Source organism: the organism of the source record quoted next, unplaced genomic scaffold, assembly GCF_019419815.1.
Source record: "Pyrus x bretschneideri cultivar Hongxiangsu unplaced genomic scaffold, Pyrus_bretschneideri_v1 Contig8, whole genome shotgun sequence".
Classification (NCBI taxonomy): Eukaryota; Viridiplantae; Streptophyta; class Magnoliopsida; order Rosales; family Rosaceae; genus Pyrus; species Pyrus x bretschneideri.
In genome coordinates, this window is record NW_025999820.1 from 11,230,085 (window position 1) to 11,251,815 (window position 21,731).

General features: G+C 34.4%; 1 long non-coding RNA gene and 1 pseudogene across 1 annotated transcript; both read right to left on the reverse strand.

Moving 5' to 3' along the window:
- Positions 1–3,559: 3,559 nt before the first annotated feature.
- On the reverse strand, positions 3,560–6,024 carry LOC125473190. The gene is made up of 2 exons (XR_007255063.1): positions 5,272–6,024; positions 3,560–5,160 (listed from the first exon to the last, which is right to left on the reverse strand). It is a non-coding gene; the product is annotated as an uncharacterized LOC125473190 (long non-coding RNA).
- Positions 6,025–6,524: 500 nt separating this feature from the next.
- LOC103951852 lies at positions 6,525–18,700 on the reverse strand (annotated as a pseudogene).
- Between the last annotated feature and the right edge of the window lie 3,031 nt (positions 18,701–21,731).

Below are 21,731 nucleotides of genomic sequence, written 5' to 3' on the forward strand. Positions count from 1 at the left end.
GAACAGAGGATTAAAAAACTATGTCAAAAATGTGTAAAAAAATGTTCAGTTTGATGAGATAGCGAACATCACTAGTGAAGTAAGACATGATTTCTTCACGAGGCCGACAAAAATGGTTTCCAATGACGACGAACTTGCCGGCGTATCTCATCTTAGCAGTGTATTTTTCATCACCCGCCTACTTCTATGAGTTGACGGGCTTGCTCAAAACCACAACTTTGCAAATTACACCAGAGATTTGATTAGAGCGAAAGAGACGGAGAAACCAAGATAAGCTACCAGAGAGATAGAGAGAGAGGCGGACAGAACAAGTACCTCATCGACATCCATGGCTATCTCAAGCCATTTTAAAGCTTTAACAATTACTTGTAGTTTCAGCTGATGAGCTTTAAACGGGTCCTTTTGCTTTTGAATGAAGTAACTGCAGAACGAGCATGCGGACGTCATGAACTGAATCTTCAGACGAATTTTACCGTCGATTTTAGAAAATGGAATGAGAAGTTACATTTTCTTTATTAATCTCTGGTAGGCTTGGAGTTCTAGCTTCTCTAGGACAAGATATACACCTGACCGTAAGAACCTGTTTCATTTTGAAGAAATTAGTTCCATCTTCAGAAATCGATCTTACCAATCACAAGATGTTCAACGTCATAAAAATAATAAGAGGATTCAAGCTGAAGAATATAAAGGCACAACAACCACCTTTTTGCCTACAAAGATGCCTCCTTAAAGTCTCTCATACATATGCCAAATACGTGCAGCAAGCACATGTGGACCTAACCTTATATTTGCTTCGTGCTGAGGGTTGCAATGCTTCAAGGCATATGATAATTTATGCTCAGCCTGCAAGGTACCAAAAGTAGATTTAGTGAATAGCACACACTTGGATGGAAACTCAGATTTTCAGTTCCAGAGCTTTTTGCATACGTAGAAATAAGTGAAATCAGGCAAATTATCCACCAAGATCAAATCTTTAATTCGAGCACATATCTTCTGAGATTCCCATGTTATTAGTTGGGAGAAATCTCTTTATTTAAAGTGATTGTAAGGCACAGGGTGGACTGCTGACTTCTTTATCTAATTTGTAGAATTCAGGACTCCAGATGGTGACCCCCCGAACCAAAAACCAAAACACGACTTAAATAGCTTAGCAAACAAGAAGCTTGCGCATCATTAACATCATGGAAATTAGGATACTTACAGCAGGGAAATTTTCATTGAAAACTTCTAGACGACCTGTATAATATATGTAGGCGATTCTAAGTCCTTAAGGGGGCGCAAAACAAACATGAGTGAACCGAGTTGATATATATAATAAAACAGTTATCAACATACTAACCCTCAGGTTTTATGAAAACACATATATTATGATAAACATAGGTTTTTCCGAAACATAGCATGTAGTGTAATGTCTCAAATCATAACTTGTATATATAATAATCACTAGTGAATGTTTGATAACCCCCAGGCCCCATGCTGACACACCGTCTCTAAGAAGACAGTCAGAAAAAAATACACTCCAGGCCCCATGCCGGCTCCCCATCCCTGTGCTAAATAGCCAGAGGAAACACACTTCAGGCCCTATGTCAACACCAAACCGTCGCCTGGGATGGACCAGAATCTATCCCTACATCCCCTAACTCCAATTTGAGAATGATTGGAAACCCACTTTATTTTTGAGAATGATTGGAATGGATAATTTTTGTTGTTGACTAATTCATCTCCTAACTCCAATTTGGTCATAATTTTTTTCATTTCACATGCCATAAAAATAAGGGGGTTTTGAATTTTAATCATTCAAGAAGATTAAAATTTAATAAAAACCTGGTTTAGATTGATTATTGATTTTAGACCTTTAATGTGTACTTAATTCAAATTCATATTATATATTTGTTTTTATGTTTAATAGATAACTTATTTAATGTTATTACATTAAATTTTAAATTTATTATTATACAATTTTATTTAATTTTCTCCAATTAGTGTACCTAAACGTCTATATCATAATTGTAAGATCCCACATCGCCCAGGGGAGTGATCTTTAAATGTATATTCTCATCCCTACCGCGAGGCCTTTTGGGAGCTCACTGGCTTCGAGTTCCATAGGAACTCCGAAGTTAAGCGAGAGGGGGGCTAGAGCAATCCCATGATGGGTGATCCACTGGAAGTTACTCGTGAGTTCCCAAAAACAAAACCATGAGGGAATAGTAAGCCCAAAGCCGACAATACTGTGCTACAGTGGTGGAGCGGGCTCGAGAAGTGATCCGTCCCGGGCTGGGATATAACAATTGGTATCAGAGCCTAACACTGGTCGTGATGTGCCGACGAGGATGTCAGGCCCCTAAGAGGGGTGGATTGTAAGATCCCACATCGCCCAGGGGAGTGATCCTTATATGTATATTCCTATCCCTATCTAACACAATGCCTTTTGGGAGCTCACTGGCTTCGGGTTTCATGGGAACTCTGAAGTTAAGTGAGTAGCGCGCGAGAGCACTCCCATGATGGGTAACCCACTGGGAAGTTCTCGTGTGAGTTCCTTGAAACAAAACCGTGAGGGTGTGCTGGGAGCCCAAAGTGGACAATATTGTGCTACGGTGGTGGAGCGGACTCAAGAAGTGATCCGTCCAGAGCCGGGATGTGACAATAATATATTTTACTAAATTAGTGTACGTTCCCAGAAACAAAACCGTGAGGGTGTGCTGGGAGCCCAACGAGAAGTGATCAGCCTAGGGCCGGGATGTGACAATAATATATTTTATTAAATTAGTGTACCGAAATGCCTGTACCTAAATATATTATAGTGAATTAGTGACAAATAAGAAAATATGTAAAAACATAAGTGTACCAAAATTTCGTACCTAACTATATGATACTAAACTAGTGTACCGAAATGTTGGTACCTAAATATATTATACTAAACTAGTGTACCAAAATGTCCATACCTAAACATATTATACTAACCCATTGTATCAAAATATTCGTACCTAAATATATTGTTATGAATTAGTAGTAGATAAGAAAATATGCAAAAACATAAATGTACCGAAAAATCTCTATGAAAATATTTTCTTATATAAGATGCCTATCATAATGAGAATTAAAATTTATAATATTTTCATAAATTAATTCATAAATAAAAAAAGAAACATTGAGATGCTGGCATTAAGTAGATTCTAGGGACTAAAATCAATTTTTAATCTTGTATAAGACATTTTTCTAAACTCTTATTTAGAGATTAAAATCTAGTTTTCTATAAAAATAATTATCCATTCGATACGGGCTAATCCTACTCTAATATAGCTTATATAGCTAAAAAGAACTCTGAAGTCTAAACAACAAACATATCCAAAGTCGGGAAGTAATGATTCATAGTCCGACTTCGACTTGAATGACTCATAATCGTGCTTGGAAAATATTTAAGGTACATTTGTTGTACCTAACTATTTTAAACTAAATTAGCTTCAAAGATTAAACTGAACTAGCTTAAAATAAACTAAATTGAATTGTTTTAGTAAAGTGTTTGACGCATTATTGGGGATTAAGAAGCATTGAAAATCAGTGAAAATAAAACAGTATTTGAACAATCACAACAACAAAATTCAACACTACGACATCATAAACTAACCAACCTACAATCAAATCTCAAATTACAGGAAGGAAAATTGAAATTAACCAAATCCACTTTTCTCTACCAACACCCAATTCAAACCAAAACCAAACAATTTTTCAGAATTAAAACATAATAATAGATTTCTCACAAATCCACCAAAAAAAATTGGGGAAAATATTGTATGGAATCCTTTTGCCCATCGCCATTTGAGGCTCTGAAATGTAAGCCCAGAAAGTGTATTGTGCCACAAATTGGAACGACGACGGCGTCACAACAACAAATCCACAAATCCAATTGACGGCGCCACAAATGCATCTTCGTTGCCTTCGTGCAGCCATGGTCGACCTTAGCCTTTAGGCCGCCATCTTCGAACTCAGTCTTCAAACCTAGCCTTCGGTCCGCCGCCGTCGACCCCAGCCCTCAGCCGATCACGATAATCAAATAAATTTTCTCTTTTCTAATTGATTCACCACCCAGGAAGTGTTCTATCACCTCGGCGAAGAGGAGTGGGTGGCGTCGACATCGTTCCGCGTCTGGGTTGTCGGTGCAAAAAGATAGAGCAAGGGAGAGAGAGAAGAAGCAAAGCGCAGGAACAAACGCATCTTAGCAGTCCCCACTACAACAAAACTGGGCACTGCACACAATAAATTATAATTATATGTGCCCTTTAATGCCAAAGGCACCAACATATGTGCTCATAGGTCAATGATAACAATGAAGCAACCATGTTTCTATATGGGCGTTACCATTGATTAGAGAGCACAATACTAGTTTTTGGCGCTCAATAATGTCAGCACAAATGAAGGGTTTTGTGCCTCCGCTCTGACAAGTTGTCAGATTTACTTTGCCATCCATATTAACACAACTTTTACTTATTGTGCCCAATAGGTTAAATATTAAAAAAAAACATAAATTCCAATATTACGAAATCTAATCAAATCAAATAGTAATACCATTCGTAAGAAATTATTCAGCTTGGTTTTACATGCACATCCAAAATACCAATTAAACTATGGGTAGGGCTAAAACAAGCTTTTATGATCTAGTTCTACAAACAACCAATTCATACAGAGATTTAAACCAATAATTCCTAATACTATTGTATTTGAGTTCGTCGCAAGCCAAACAACCCTCAATAACCGCAGATAACCCAGTATTGACAGCCTCTGAGAAATGATCATGAGTAGGAAATATATCGAGCAGTAAAATACATAATCATATTGGATATCGTTGAAAAAAAAATGGAACTATAAATTTAGATTACCAAGAAGCTCTTGAAAACATCTTTTACAGAGAGCAGCAAGAAATGAGTATGTAATGGCTTCCAAACTTTCAAATCATGATTCTTTTTCTTTACCTGATGAGTTGTTCTATATCCTTCCTCCCACAGATTAATTGGTGTAATTCTGCTATGTATACATGCACTCACTCGACATGCATACTACACCAAAATCTTGGCCCTCCTCCAGCTTGTCCACTCCCGGTTGCCATACCTTCGCTGGCATCGACGGTTCCGAAGAGGAAGAAGACGCATCTTCTTTCTTTGAGCCCTAAACAAAAATTCAAGTCAATTCAATCAAATCAATTGGGAAAAAGATAAAACCCTAAATTTACGAAAAAATAAATAATAAACGGAGAAGGTAGTGGAATTTGGAGCTGACCGTGGCCTTTCTTTTGGCTTTCTTAGGGTTCTTGATGCTTCTGACCATTTCTAATTCTTCAGGTTTTTCAGAAACAGAGACTCTGATGAAGGAAAGATGAGAAAGCAAAACTGAAGGGTTTAGGTGGGGCCAGGGTTTTAGCTTATTGGGCTCCAGCCTTTTATGATAATAACAATAATATGCTGTTTTTTTTCAGCCCAAAAGTAATACGACTTAGGTGCAATGGGTTTTTTTTTTTTTTTTTTTTTTTTTTTTAAAGTGAGTTTAATAGTTAGTTGTTTGAAGAAAAGAGACTTATTAGGGATTGAATTGACACCATGGTGGATAGGCATGAGCTTCTTTTCATTTGTTTACTGGCACTCAAAAACAATTATCATGCAATTCATGGTGGATAGGCATGAGCTTCTTTTCATTTGTTTACTGGCACTCAAAAATAATTATCATGCAATTCTTAGAGTAACCGTGCATGGGATTGTGCTTGATTTCAAATCATCCCTATTTCAACATGTATAGTACTATTCACACTTTTTTCTTACCTCACACACCCTTATTAATTTTTTTACAATTGATCTTTTACAGTTTATTGATTCGACGGTTGAAAATTAAGAAGGGTGTGTTGAGGAGTAAAAATCAGCATGTGAATAGCATTATCCTTCGACTTTTGATACAACTTTGGAAACTAGAGTGCAAGGGTAACTGTTGACATTAGGGATGACATTTTCCTACCTGTTAAAATCATTTCACCCAGGTACACAGTCGTTTGGGGAGGATTTATAAATGGGTATTTGGGTATGAGACAAATATGGAGAAACCGAAACTTCTTATGTGATCTTGAATATCTTTATGGTGATAGGGATACCCGATACCGTAACCATGAATTCCAGCCGTTTGTGCACCCGGCCCTAGCTATAGCTTGCATGTTGGCGCTCTTCATAGTCGTTGTAAAAACAGCAGAGTTATTGTAGCTATATAAACCATAAACCCTTATGCTACAACATAAGAATCTAAACTATATATTAACATAATCATCTTTGTCAATCAAAAGAGGATGAAAAGATCATTTAATTTTCTGTCACGGCAAAAAAGTTAAAGCAGTAATGTAATTTCTCACACACACACACACTGTGTGTGGGCATATACTAGTTTGATTTATTTCTTACAACATTAATACCAGCACCAGTATTCACATTATGCTACAAATATTAATGAACATAAACACCAGTTCCACCATTCCATGTTCAATTTGAAGAAGATTATCCAAAATTTGAGCTTTTAATTCATACATAATATCGTTCTCATTAACCTCAATGATTACACACTTTTCATACCACAAAAACCAAAACGCAAGACACCACGAAATTGAAGGGAAACCAAAGCCAAAAGAGATTAAAGCAATATAAATAGGAACCAAAGCATGCAATACCAACTCAAAACGCACACACAAAACAAAAGTGATACCAACTCAAAATACATATTAGTCCCAGCCAGTTGATCTTGGCTCTTTTGAGTGGTGGCGACGCCAGACTACATGTATGGAAGGAAGAAGCTGCAAAATACTCCACTTTTCCCAGCCAGTTGATCTCTTAGCTTTTTTGCGTGGTAGCGGCGCCATGCTACTTGTATGGAAGAAGCTGCAAAACACTCCACCTGAGAGTGAAGAAGATCCCTTCTAAAGTGCAACCAAAACTTAGCGACTACAGACTTCAAGTCGTTTGCCGTGATTGAAAATGCTTCAACTTTTGATTGGGACACCAGGGTTGTAGTGCAGATAGGCAACTCAGAAAATGAGGCAGATTTCAATGCCCAAATTACAAGTTGTTCTCCATAGAAATCATTTTTCTCAAGGCATTTGCATACGTTTGTTGCACCTTTAGTAGTGGTGTAGGTCAAAGTAGTGCCTCGCCAAATGAACAACATCTTCCGCAACGGTTCACCTTCCCTAATAATATACACGTCCTCATTATAAATCACGGGTTTTAGACGCTCAGATATTGCCTGCAACCCTTTTTTATCTATACTTCCAATAATTGGAACCTGCATACCAATGTTCAATTAGATAAAATTTATTACGCATGACGTATATTATCTTTATTGACTATTAAATTCAAAATTTTCTAGTTACATACTTTCTTTAGTGAATTCACGCAGTGACGGGGCACGATAAGCGTTTGTTCTATTAAGACTGGATATGTCTTTTCCTTCTTGTTTCTCAATATCCGCCGCTCGGCTGCTTTTTGGTACCACTGCATGTTTAGTAACTTGATAAAGCGATTTCATGACGAGTTCAATAAATCCAAAAGCATACGTACGTGCATTAATACACAAAAAAAAATTGCATGGAGGAGCTTTAAGCTTAATTAATGACAAAAATTTTGCTTAAAAGACTACTGATCACGGCACTAACCTGCACCCTCGAATTGAGATATACTAAAAATAGTATCACGCCACTTATAGAGACCACATCAGAAAAGACGATTTGGGCCGTGTCGAAACTGGTCTCAAGGTTTGAACCAAAAGAACTGCAAAAAAATGAAATGGGGGGCAATATATTAATTATTGATTACGTTCTTTTAGAAAACTGGCATAAATTTTTTATAGGATTTAACTGCAAGGAGACAAATTATGAGAATACAACATAAATATTTCTAGGTGATCAAACATGAAAAGTCATACCAATACAAACCTAAGATTTCGCAAGCCCCACCAAAAACACTGCAACATCTTTCTTGGAAGATATCTTGATGTTGACATATTAGATTGGAGAGCAGACAGATATATACCATAATCGTGATCGAACGATGTCCTAGTGTTTGGAAGTGGTGCAGAGCATGATAGTTTTAAAAGTGGGATATTGATCCGCCCATTGTATGTCCGACTAGTACGACCGCAATGGAAACTATGGATGTAATCATCACATATTTGTCCATGTTTACAGATATAGTCCTGCCAACATATTATCTTTCGATCCACAGCAAAAAAGTACCACAAGGATCCGTATAGCTGAAGGACAAACACGACGATATAGTTAATAATCAATGTTTCTGAAAAGTACTGAAAAAAGATAAAAGATAATGAAATGAAAGCACCACACCCCTCAAACAAGATGGCCTTTAAAGAAGAAGTAAACATGCTCTTACTCCTATTCAGTATTGTCATATGTTTTCCCTTTGTTTATTCAAAACCATATGAGAAGTTAATTGTACCTATTATTAGGAGTGCTCAAGTACTAATAAGTTAATATGTAAATATGATACTAACTATATATTTAAGCCCGCTACACAACGTCATCTCATTATTTAGCTGGCTCATAATTTAGGTCATTTCAAAGATCAAGCTTGCAAAAGTTATCCAAATCGGACATCATTTCACTATTTGCATTGTTATTGTGAAAGTTTTCCTTCTTTGGATGTTGATTATGAGATGATGTTGTTGGTTACTAACCGGTTAATGGTTGGGCATTGCTATATCTATTGTTGGAGAATAGAGTCTCACATTGAAGATTTAAAAAGATAATTTACAGTTTATATGAGAAAGGTTCAATGCTACTAGCACAAACGCTTTTAGTGGAAAACTCCGCACCTAGTGGTATGTGGTTACATGGAGAACAATATTAGTAAATATGTTGGTGGTGACCATGCTAGTTTTAAAAAGTTCATCATATTTACACTCGTATATCTCAACAATAACAATAAGATTTCAACAAAATTTAGATTTTTCACCCCAAATATCCGAAATAATGAAGATTTGAACTTACATGAGAAGCAATGATGAACGGAAGGAAGTCTAATATAGCTTTAAGGAATCTTCTTGGTACAGTCTCTATGTTAGCACGCCGATCAAGCCATTTGTAATGGTTATAAGCCCTCAGTATATACTGGAATGGAATTAGTGAAACAAGCTTAGAATTATCCAAGTATGTATACCTTCCAATGAGCAACAGTGCCTGGAGACATTCGAACAAACAGTTATATTGGTCTATTAGCTAACCAATGTTATTAAATCATTAATTTACTTACGGCTTTTTAGCCAAAACGACCCCTAAGATTTGCATAACTTCTCACTTTTGATCCTGAGATTTAAAATCAATAGAAGTGGTCTCTGAGTTTGTCCACCATCAATCATTTTTGTCATTTTCTAAAAAATCTCCATTAAATAAAGTAAAATGACCAAAGTACTCTCAATTTTTGTCAAATCATTTTGACCCATTGTTTGTTAAATTGAGGGTATTTTTGTTATTTTGATCTTTATTTAACATAATTTCTCACTAAAGGATTAAAATAATTAATAGTGGACAAACTGAAAGACAATTTCTATTGATTTCAAATCTCAATTATCAAAATGAAGAGTTATGCAAATCTCAAAAATTATTTTGGCTAAAAATCCTTTACTAAATAATCCATCTAATGTGTGTTAAAGTTTTAAAGTCTCATCCTAGACCCACAAGGCAAACGCTACCTTACAACCATAAATAGGTAGCAAAATGACAAACTTAATAGGAATGTACATGTTATCCATTGTGTGGCTTTACCGAACGACCCTTCCTTTCATTGTAAAAATAAATCGTTTTACTAAAAAAAAGAGAAATGAACATAATAAATATGGTCATTTTGGTTCCAATCCCTAATCAATCTAACTATAACAACGAAGCCTTATTTATTTAAATAGTTTGGTTGAGGTCCGCAACATCATTTAAGAAATTTCACTCATGCATTTATACATTCAATTTTCCACAAATTATGAAATATAAACAAATTCAAATAATACTTTACAATGTAACAAATACTTAAAAATCAATAATAGAGAAATATTGTTTTCACATAGTTTTAGCACAAAAATAATGTACCCATATAATTATTAATATAGTTTAAGAAATAATTATTGATATATTTTAAAACATAAAATAAATACATATAATAAGCATAAGTACATTCACAAAAAATATAAAAGGGTTCGTATTAAAATTCAAAATTATGGGCCCAAATTAAAACTAAAAAGGAAAACTGTACAGATAAAGAAAAGATACAAATTATAAAAAGAAATATATGAAAAATACTAAAAAGATATATTTGAAAATGATTAATAGGGTTTTTATTTTTAGAATTGACATATAATGACTTGTAAATAATATAATTAACATTCAAATAATAACATGAGAAAAAGTCAAGGGGCCTTGATCCTAAAAAATATAGCATTGGTGTGGGACAAGAATTATGTTATTTTATATTCAATAAAGTTAAATGGAGGCTAAACCCACCTCTTTCTCCTTAATGTAGGTAATATATTTTGTTCAATAAAAAGTTAGATGGAGGAAATGACGTTTGACAAAGAAAAATGATTGGAGAATTAGTAATTTAAGGGTTAATAAATTATTTGTTGCTGTCAAATTCCTAAAGCGAATGTTTTGGACTTGGATTAACTCAACTTTCATTTGGCATGTCAATTTTGGGCCTAAAACTCAGGCGAACTATGTAACTGACATTTAAATTTTATTAATACATTAATGCTACATATTTCGATCAAAAACTAAAACTAATAAGGTCTGACTCAAAAAACATTAGTAACTAGAGACCCGATACTAATTTTTTTCAAATAAAATCGAAGTATCATGCACGCATGCATGCATTTAACTGTGAAATTTAATTACTTGCAAGAGATCACCTTCTTTTTAGGTCTTACCTGTAGAAAAGGAAGAGCAACCCAAATGCGACCTATAATGGCTAAGAACCTTACTGGTTTCTTGTGGATGAAATTACGAACTGTTGTAACAAGACCATCGTCATTAGTGTTTGCGGAGGCCCATGTAGAAGACTTGGCACTAAGTTCGGTGTGAAATCTCTTCAGAAAAACAACGATGTCCATATAATAAAAAAGATCCCCGATTGATCGTAAAGCCAAAAATGTCCACATCAACCGTAGGTCCCACAAGAAGCAAGTGTCTTTCTCGACAACGAACGGAATATAGCAGATCAAGGGATCAACAAAGAGAGAGAATGCTGATGATACAGCAAAGATAATATCCCAGGTTGGAAAGAATATTTTTGATAGATGACGTTGTCGCCCAATTTTTGGCGATTTTGCAGTGGTTATGCTTCTGTGTCCTCCATCTTCCGTGGTAGCTATCCCCTCCTCTAAAGTGTTACTGCTATGACCTAGATCACTGTACAAGACACAATAAACATACTATCCCAACATTTTTCCCCTATAAAAAGAAATATACAACATATATAAATAGTGTTCTAAAAATCTTCACCTAGTCCGCTAGTCAACTGGCTAACGCCTCGATTAATTTATAAGAATTTAAAAATTAGAGTTCTCGAGAGATAGGCTCTTAAAAATCCTAGTTTTAGAACAAAAACCACATAAATTTAAATATTCACAAAAACAGAAAAAAAAAAGGGAACCAAATCAAAGCACATAAATTTACACATAAATATATATATATTTTCCCGGACCAATATTAAGCCCAATTTCCAAATCCACATGTGTTGAAACCCTAACTTCAAACCCAAACTCGGGTGCCCTGTTCACGGACAGTGGACTGAAAAAAAAGCCCCACTATTTCCTTCTCTTTTGATTTCCCAGCATACATGTGTTTCTCTGTTTTTAGTGTTTTTAGCTCTGTTTATTGCTTTTGGCTTTAGATTTGCAGATTATTTCGAATTTTAGAATTTCTTATTCGAATTTGGGTTTTTGTTAAATTTTCAGGTACATTTGACCCTGAACTCCGTTCTGTGTGGATTGTTTCAAATTTTATAATTTCATTCGAAATTGGGTTTTGTTCATTCGAAATCTGTGTGGATTGTCAATCAATCTAGAGATTTAATTCAACTTCAAATTTTGTAGTGTGGTGTTGACATTTTTTTTTATCTTTGGATGGAGTTAATGTGCAGCTACTTCAATCCTTTGTTGAAGTCTATAATTGAGTAGAACCAATGCCGATTATCGATTGTTATTGCTTGGAGCCGGTACTCGACCTACAATAAGATTTTTTTCTTAATTCATCTAATTTTTAAGTTTTCAATCATTTTAATGGATAGTTTGTTCTTTCAGCGGGTTTGATCTTTGCTTTCAAATCTTTGATTTTGTCAAATTCTTTCGGATCCTTGATTTTTAATGACGTTTAGGGTTTAAAGAAGATTCTCGAATGAGATTGGTTAAGACCAAAAAAATGGTATGTGCCATACTTTCCCTTATCTATTCTTTACTTTTATTCGGAGTGTTGTTTGCGTCGTTTGGCAGATTAATTTTCGGTTCGACTTTCAATTTGATGTCACCGCCTTATTTTGTTAGAATTATGAGTTCTTATAAGATTAACTGAAAAAATGGTGACTTCTGAGTTCTTATAAGACCAACTGAAAAATGGTGCAAGAAGAGACAATTAGAGTTCATCTCCTTCATTATTATTATTTTTCGTTTGATTTAATAGGTTGTCAATCCACTGTCTCAACTTCTAGTTCAAAGCTTCATTTATCACCACAATGTGTATTTGTTTACATATTTGGCTGATTTCACTAATTTAATTTCAGTATTGAATTAATGGAAAGGTAGAAGCCTCCAACGCTGACTAACGGTGATAGGAGGAATTTTGGTTTATTTGTGGTTGTGAAGTTGTTTGGACCCGATTTTACACTATCAGTCCGAGTAATCTAGACCGTTGAATGAGCATAGCCCTTAACACATCTTGATGAAAAATGGATATTGTTTGGGCCCAAAGCTTTTCCAAATGTATTATGGGCCCGGTAGCCCTAAGCCGTTTAGTGAAGGTGGCCGAGTCTTAATGCAATATGGATTCTCGCCTGGAAATGAATACGGCCTGAAAAGGGGGTGGGTTCAAAGTCCTAATAAAAGTAGGATTGGTCGAGATAAAGTTTGATTAAAACAAGAAGTCCAAATCTGAATGTAGTTTCAACTCGATCTCAAGGAGGATTTGATGCTATAAATACAAGACATCATGCAACAAACAAAGGATCTCCAATTCAACACACAACTATCCTGCGCAAAACCTCTCAAACATCTTGAGATTTTTTTTATTTTCCTTTTCCTGCCAACACATCTTCAATTTGGATAAATAGCACTGTGAAGGCAACCGGCGAATACCTTCAGTTTGGATAAACAACACTGTTGCCGTAGAATCAGCCGATCGAGGAGCACCTTCAATTTGGTGTCGATTCGACGTGCTTATACTCTCACGAATATAATCACCGTGACCGAATCCGACGCCAACGAGTTGTGAACTTCACAGAACTAGCAGCCTTGTCTTCAAGCTCGAGAATCCAAAGGCTGAGATTTGTTCCTTCCTCGACCGTAGTCGCAAGATAAAGAAGTCAACAACGCGCTCAACACAACATCAACAAATTTTACTCCTCGATCGAGATCGGCCGACGAGTTGGCATGCCCCGCATACAACCCAACGACGTAGTTAGCTTATTAGTTACTCGACCTGTGTGCCACATAGACTTTATACTTTTTAGGGTCAACAGAAGTTTAATATTGAGTTGTTTACATTTACAAGCCATGAGATAGTTTTTGCCTATTCTGCCACTTGTTTGAGCTGCAGAAAATTATACTTTTTATGAAATTGACGGTCAACCCGTGCATTAAACGATGCACTGCGTATTATTGATCATCAATTATTGACATGCTACTTTTCTAATTGGATATGTCATATATATGCATGACCTGATGGTATTCTATTAAATTACTTTTCTGCAAAAAAAAAAAATTTCTTTGTTGGTTCTAAATGATTTGTTAGATGCTATTTTGATTTCGATTGTTTTTCTTTTTCCTCTACTAATCTTTTCCTATATATTTGATTTATAAGCCTCTTGAATTTTGAATTATGATTGGAAATTGGAGTCCGCACAAGGAGTACAGGAAAAACCACTACTTACTTTTCTTATTACTTATCCTTTACATGTCTTTTGATTATGAGATTGACTCTATGGATTGTAAATTTCCGCCACTTACATACTTCAGCGTATACAAGAAAGCCAATGTTTTTCTTTTAGGTATAAGAACCAAATACGTTATATATATCTTCTATGAATGTTTTTTTTACTTTTAATTGTTTAGTTTAATAGCAGTTTGGATCCTTATAAATATATTCATTCAAATGTATTTTTGGGTGAATAATTAAATCGATATAGATTTTGTTACCTTTTGCTTTATCAATTTTCCTTATTTGAATCAAATGCAAATTCCAATATTACATTGTTAAGCCCTGAAATTAGAACAGATTTTTATCAATGGTTATTTTCGAAAGTTATTCATATACATTAACAACTGCAGAAATTGTTATTCATTAACATTAACAACTTTTTTTTTCAAATTGTAACAATGATAAAAAAAAAACAAAAAACAAAAAAATGCTGTGAAGTGATGAACAACAAAGTTTTGAGTTACTAATCACTGCACATGTGTAAATTCAATTGTAAATAGGATTGGAAGACCCACCGTTAAACACCTAATATGGTTGTGCATATGTATAAAACTTTGTACGTGTTTTGTACACTTTTAAATTCTACAGTAATGCGCGGCCACTAATACTAGTATATTAAAAAAACCTTATTAACTACAAATCTTAACTCTATGTTTGGATGAAAAAAATTAACTTCAAATTTTTACAAAAACTAGAATTTATAAATTGATATATATCAATTCTCTTGTTTGGATTCATAATCAAAGCCTTATTAACTACAAACCCTAACTTTAGGTTTGGATAAAGAAAATAAACTTCAAATTTTTACAAAAGCTAGAATTTATAAATTGATATACATTCATTCTCTTGTTTGGATTTATAATCATAAAAAATTAAAATTTCCATGTGGAACAAAAACTTGAAATTTTATACCTCTAATTCCTAAGTTCAAATTTCATGCAAATAAATGTCATTTTTCAAATTTCTTTGATTGAGAATTAAAAATAACAAATTCTATTTTTGAAATTTCATTATTCTTTTAAGTTAATAAAACAAAAAAATTCACAAATTTTTAATAATAAAAGTATATTATTTCAACCTCCATCATTTTACCTTAAATTTTTTTTAATTTCCTATCATTTTCTCTCTTTCTCCCAGAAGAAAACATCTTCTCTGCCTCTGCTTTATTATTTTATTTCTCCCAACAGCCCCATCTTCCTACTTTCTTTCTTTTTTTTTCCTCTTCTTTCTCCTCTCCTTCTCGCGTCCTTCTACTAACGCCACTGCCAAATCATTCTCCAGTTCAGGCTGCAGTTTCCATTGCCAACGGAAGTAACTAAAATCTCTATTCGATCGTTCAGCCTCTCCCCCACTCCGTGCTCCAGTTTGGCGTTTTGGTCTTTGATTTTAGGTTAATCAAATTTTATTGTATTTTTGTTTCTTGATTTGTATTGATTACTTTTCTGAATTTCTTGTATTTACTGCAATTTGGAATTCGCAGTGTGATGTACATAACATATGCAATGAAGAGCCACTTTGGATGAATTCATGCCGTCCGCTTTATAGTATAAAGGACCGTGGAAGAGGACATCACTTCATTTTTATGAATTGGAGTTTTATGCTGTGCTTTTCGATTATCTATGCATTGGTTTTCTCAGAATTTGAGTTCGAATTATTGTATTTTTTGAATACAGGGACTTATTGAATTTGAGTTTAGAGGTCTGAAAATATTATCGAGAGACTTGGTGCTGCTTTTATCAGGGGATTGGGTTTTGATGAATTGGGAATTGGGTTTTAAATACATGACTTGGGGTTTCAATCACTCAGTATTACGTTCTGATGATATTATTTTTCATTTATAAATCAAAGATCTTAGGTTCATATATTGTATATGATGAATTCAATACAAAATTAGGTTGCTCATTGTATGTTTTAGTCGAACTTTCTTTCCCTTAATGTAAAATATATCGTTTTATAAAAAAAAAAAAACTTGAGTTATCAGTTTTTTTTATAACAATTTTCCAGATTTTATAAATAAAAAAACCCGATCTGAATCGTACTTTCGGTTTGATTTTCTATGTTGGCAAAAAAACTCAACCAAATGAAACATAACCCATCCCGATACTTTTATATATAATTTGTATATTTAAGAAAGAGCACTCAGATTTGCCTAGACCCCACATACTGCCCCAAAACATGGAATTTTTTTTTTTTATTATGATCGGAACACAAGTGGTACACAACATATATTTATATAAGTGATGATACATTTTATTGTTCTAGTTCTTAATTTTTTATAATGACAAATAGTGTACCATCCAAAATTCCGATCACACTGAATAATCCCTTCTAAACATGCTCACAAGCTAGCTGAATTATTTTCCAAGTAAAAGTAGGATTATGAGTCATTCAAGTAAACTTATAATAATTATGTATAATTAAAGAAAAATAATTGTTTGGAGTTTTTCGTTGTTGTTAGGAGTTTTTTTGATAGATGAGTTGTAATAGGGTTGGATTAGACCTGATTTGGAAGAAATTTTGTATTGTTACGGAAATACAGATGGTATATAACATCTTTTTATGTAAATAGTGAAAATTTTTATTTTTTAAGTTATTAATTTTTTTAATACACAATTTATATAATAACACGTAATGTACCACTTCGTGTATCCGTCACACTGAAAAATCTCTCCTTATTTTGGATCTGGAATGGATAAGTAATTGTTTAAGATATTCTTCTTTCAACTTATAATAATTATGTATAATTAAAGAAAAGAAAGAAAACAATAAATGATCTTAAAAGTTACAGAATTAAATAACCTAACCTTAGGGTTGCGATGGAGTCCGCCATAACTGACGTTCGTATGATACCTTTATATCTTGTGGTAACGAATCTTAGGAGCGAGCTACCTTGGCAAAGTTCTACAAGTACCACACAATAGCTAGCTTGGTAAAGTTCTATAAGTACCACAAAATAAAATCCAGAGTATTACTGCACTTATTATTTATTTGTATTATCTTTTTATTATAAATAATAGAACAAATAAATGATAAAAATAACATTTTCATAATATCAATGATTAGTTTGCCAACAAAAATATTTTTACCATCTAATTGTACCATCTCATCTCTTTACAAGAGATGAGATCCGCATTAGCAGATCCTACTTTTACTAGAGAAATGTTATAAATAAAGAAAAACTAATGAAAAGTGCTTGAAAACTTTGAGTTTCAACGATAAGGATAAAATAAAAGGTAAAGTAAATAGTAGGATTGACTTTTTAGTATAAAAATTTGATTTTTCGTTAAAATGAACAGTACCGTAAATTTTCCGTTAAAACTCATTATAATAAATAAATGATAAGTGTAGATGTCAAAATATGCATGTGCATGGCAAACTAACAGTCAGATACACCAATAGAGAGACAAGTACTGAAGCCCTACTACCTGAGACTTCAAGTGCTGAAGCAGTGGAGTCCTCAGTCCAAACTCTTGGCAACAGTGATGGAGTCCTCAGTCCGAACCCTGGGCAAACCCGTCCATGAATAAGATCATAGATACGCCAAACATATGAATAACAGTAACCCTCCCCTCCCCTCCCCTCTCATTTAACAATATTCTTCTTTCAACTTAATATAATTATGTCATTTTTCTGATAAATAAAAAAAAGAAAGAAAACAAGAAGTGATCTTACAGTTACAGACTTAAAAAAACCAACCTTATAGTTTCAATGGAGTCCGCCATAACTCAAGTTCAAATGATGCTATATCCTTTGCTAACAGAATTTAGGAGGATCGACCTATTATGTTAAAATTTTGGGCGGAAAAAATTTCCAGAACACGGTGAGTTACAAAAAGACGCATCCAAAATTCACGAAATTCACAACGTAGCCCAATTTGAGGGTGTAGATTCGGGATATCACCTTGGTTTGGCCAAAAAGTGGCTGGAAAATCTCGAAGTTGGCCGGAGAATTCTCGGTCTGAATTTCGGAATTTCGAACCCACTGGTTATTTGACACTGAGCCTAGGGATGCTGGTGCGTCGAACGGGACGACGCTTGGTCGGAAAATCAGCGGTTTCTCTCTGCAACTCGCCGGAGTTCTGCAGTGCACTTCTCCATTGATCTGTGTCAAAACTCGCCATTTGCAACCAACCAAATAGGAAATTTAAACTACTCGATGAAATGCAACGATTCGAGGCGATTAAAAGCTTACATTAGCCGAAAAAACGACGGAAAACTCGTCGGAAAGTTCGAGGGCGACTGAGTTCGTGGTTCTCGGGTTTTGGGTCCGAGTTTGCGAACACCGAAGTCACGGCTGTGTTGTATTTGAGGAGCCGATTGCGATGGTGGTGGGTTTGGAGGCTCGATTGGTCGGAGGCGGTTTAGCCTCTGCGTTACAGAGAGAAGGGAGAGTGGGAGTGAGAGAGAGAGGACAGGGAGGGAGAGAGTAAGAAGTAAGCTTTCTCATAAAGAATGATTCTTTAAATACAAAATACTTTGGTACTCAGTAGAGAGAAACTTTTCATTATGATTAAAACACAAGTGTTAAATTACGCGTTTTTATATAAGTAGTAAGAAATTATATTTTTTAAATTATTAATTTTTTCATACAAATATCTCTTCATTTATATAATGACACATAGTATACCACCTTATTTACCGATAAATTGAAAAATCCCTTCCCAATGAAGAGCACCCAAAATATCTTGAAGTGGTCCATTGCAAATAATGTTTAGCTTTACTTGTCATTTTGTCAAAAGGCACAAACTATTTTGTCCTTATCTTGTTAATAATGTGTATAAAAAATAAGGGTAAAATAGAAAATTGACAAAAAGGATTCTCTTAATAGTATAAGTTGTTGTAGGTATAATTTACTGAACAATTATGAAGGTCGTATAGAGAGAGGGTGTGGCATAGAGAGAAGAAGAAAGATATATGTAATTGTAAGGTGTTCTATTCCACCCCATTGTATCTTTATTCATAGTAGTATGATAGGTAAAAACATTTTCCTTTACGATTACAATATTTAATAGGTAATCTACTCGTAATAGAAATATAAAAGATATTCTAATATATATTAGGATTTACACAATCATATTTTTAATCTAATAGGACCGAAACATAAGTATATATAACAAGAATATTATTTGTTTAAAAAATAAAATATACAACCCACTAAAACAGGTTTTTTTAAATTAATTTAAAAGATTAATGCTACACTTACTGCTTAAACGTTGCAAATGATGATAACAGTAGCATTTTCAAATTTAAAAATGAAATGTCACGAAACTCCCTCCGAAAACGAGTGTCGCCGTACTTCCACCCACGTATGCCTAAAAAATCAATGGTGAAGACAGTCCTGTCACTATTACACAGTACGCAGCCGAATCTTGTCCCTCTTACCTAATTGCATGCCTAAAAAAAATCATTACTGCAGATTGTCCTATCACTATTACTTTTATAAACTGAAATTTATAAATGTTGATGATTATATTATTAGTTAAATTTTGATTAGCATATTTATTTTTTACGGAATTTTAATGAAAATCTTCTAATACTATTTACTTTAACGAAAAATTATATTTTTACATTAAAAAGTCAATTCTGGTACGATTTATTATACCCTTTATTTTATTCTTATCGTTAAAACTCAAAATGTTCATATTATTTCTATTAATTTTTCTTATTTTCTATAAGTAAAAATATAATATTCCGAACATTAACCTATCTAAAAAGTTGGTGCTAGCTTTAGGGCTTGTTTGGACGTACTTTTAAAATAATTGAAGCTCTTTTACAGATAATTTTTCGCTTCGGCCACAATCAAAATTTGGCCTCAGGAAATTGCCAAGACAGTTGAAGAAACAGCTAGGCCACCTGTTGTCTCAGTCGAGACTGAAGGTGTGGTAGGCCTAGGAGAAAGAGTTCAAGTTTATGAACCAAAAGTCGATTAAGAAAAGGATACGTTAGATGAGTGTTCTAATGATGGGCATGGCCAAGACATGGTCTTAGACGCCGAAACTACGCCAATTGATATGATTATTGACGATAAAGTCGATATAGATAAATCTCGTTCGGCTAAGTTGTTTGAGTTAAAAGCCGAAATTTGTGAAATTATTATGTCTAAGGGGCATAATAATTGTTCAACATATTCGACGGCCGAAAATGAAAAATATTTCACCAAGTCAGAAATATTTGGAGAAAAGTCTTTATTCAGCCTAGCGAAATCAATTTGAAAAGTTTGATATAAAAAGATCTCGGCTTGGAATAAAGCATTGTTGGCCTCTTCCTGATTATGGTTCGGCCATTTTCATTTTCTTAAAAAAAAAAAAAAAAAAAAAAAAATTTCTTAACCATTCGCCCTTTCAAGCTGATGCATAAAAATAAAGGTGCAAACTGTATGCTCGGCGATTAATATTTTAGTCTTGCCGAGACTACATATTTTGTAGAGTTTTGGTGTTTGGACAGAAATCATGCAGCATTTGCCGAGTTTAGTGGTGTCAGTTCATGTGGTGGTGTCGGCGAAAACAAATTATTTTCTTAATCATTCGGCCGTGAGCACCGATGCATAAGAAAATAAAAGGGACAACAAGATGATGCCGCAACCCAAAAGATGGTGTGCTCGACTTAAAATGTTGTTTTTTAATGCATTAGCCGAGCCGAGGAAAGATGTTTGCAAAAGGCCACCCCATCGTGGAAGCTCTATTCGAGTACCAAGCCAAATTCATATTCGATGGAGAAATAGATCACTTCACCGCGAAGACCATGCTTGTTATTAGTAAAATGGTGGTGCTAATTGTGATTCCATTTGAGACGACCGAACGAAGCAGAGAGGTTTTTCAGAGTCCAGATATTTATGGTAATTTCACACTGGCTCGGCGGTCAGTCTACAAGTTGTGTACCGAAAAGAATAAAAATGTGATAGAAATGTGCAGGCCAACAACATCATTCCAATCATTGGCCAACAAGACAAGATTTGATTTTGTTTTTTATGACCTTGATTATATATATACACATAGCAATGTCACATCAGGATGCAACTACAGTAATTTAATGATGCTGAGGAGTGGATGGCTGAATGATAGACCAAACTTGGCCGAGCTGTCCGCATGTGATTGTTTCAGAAAAAGTGATTACAACATTCATGATGATGCGGGACTGCCGAGCGACCAAGAGTCAGGTTACTCTGGGTCCAGTATTTCTCAGCCCCATTTGCAAGTTTTGAGTCTTTCCACCGTATGAGTTGGATGTTTGAAGTAATTACAAGGTTTTTCTAGCAAAGTTGTTGAGCCTTGTATAGAATTGTGGCAATCGAGGAAGATCATAGTGTTGGCAGAACAAACATGTTATAGCCAAAGAACATCGTGATTAGCGGTATAATGGGGTTTGCTACACACACACGGCGATATTTTGTTGGCTACGAATAATTAATTTTTTTAATCATTCGGCTTACGAACCAAAGCTCAAGGAAACTAGAGGCAATATTTGGACCTAATTTTACACTATCGGTCTGAGTAATCGAGATCGTTGGATGAGTAGAGTTTTAG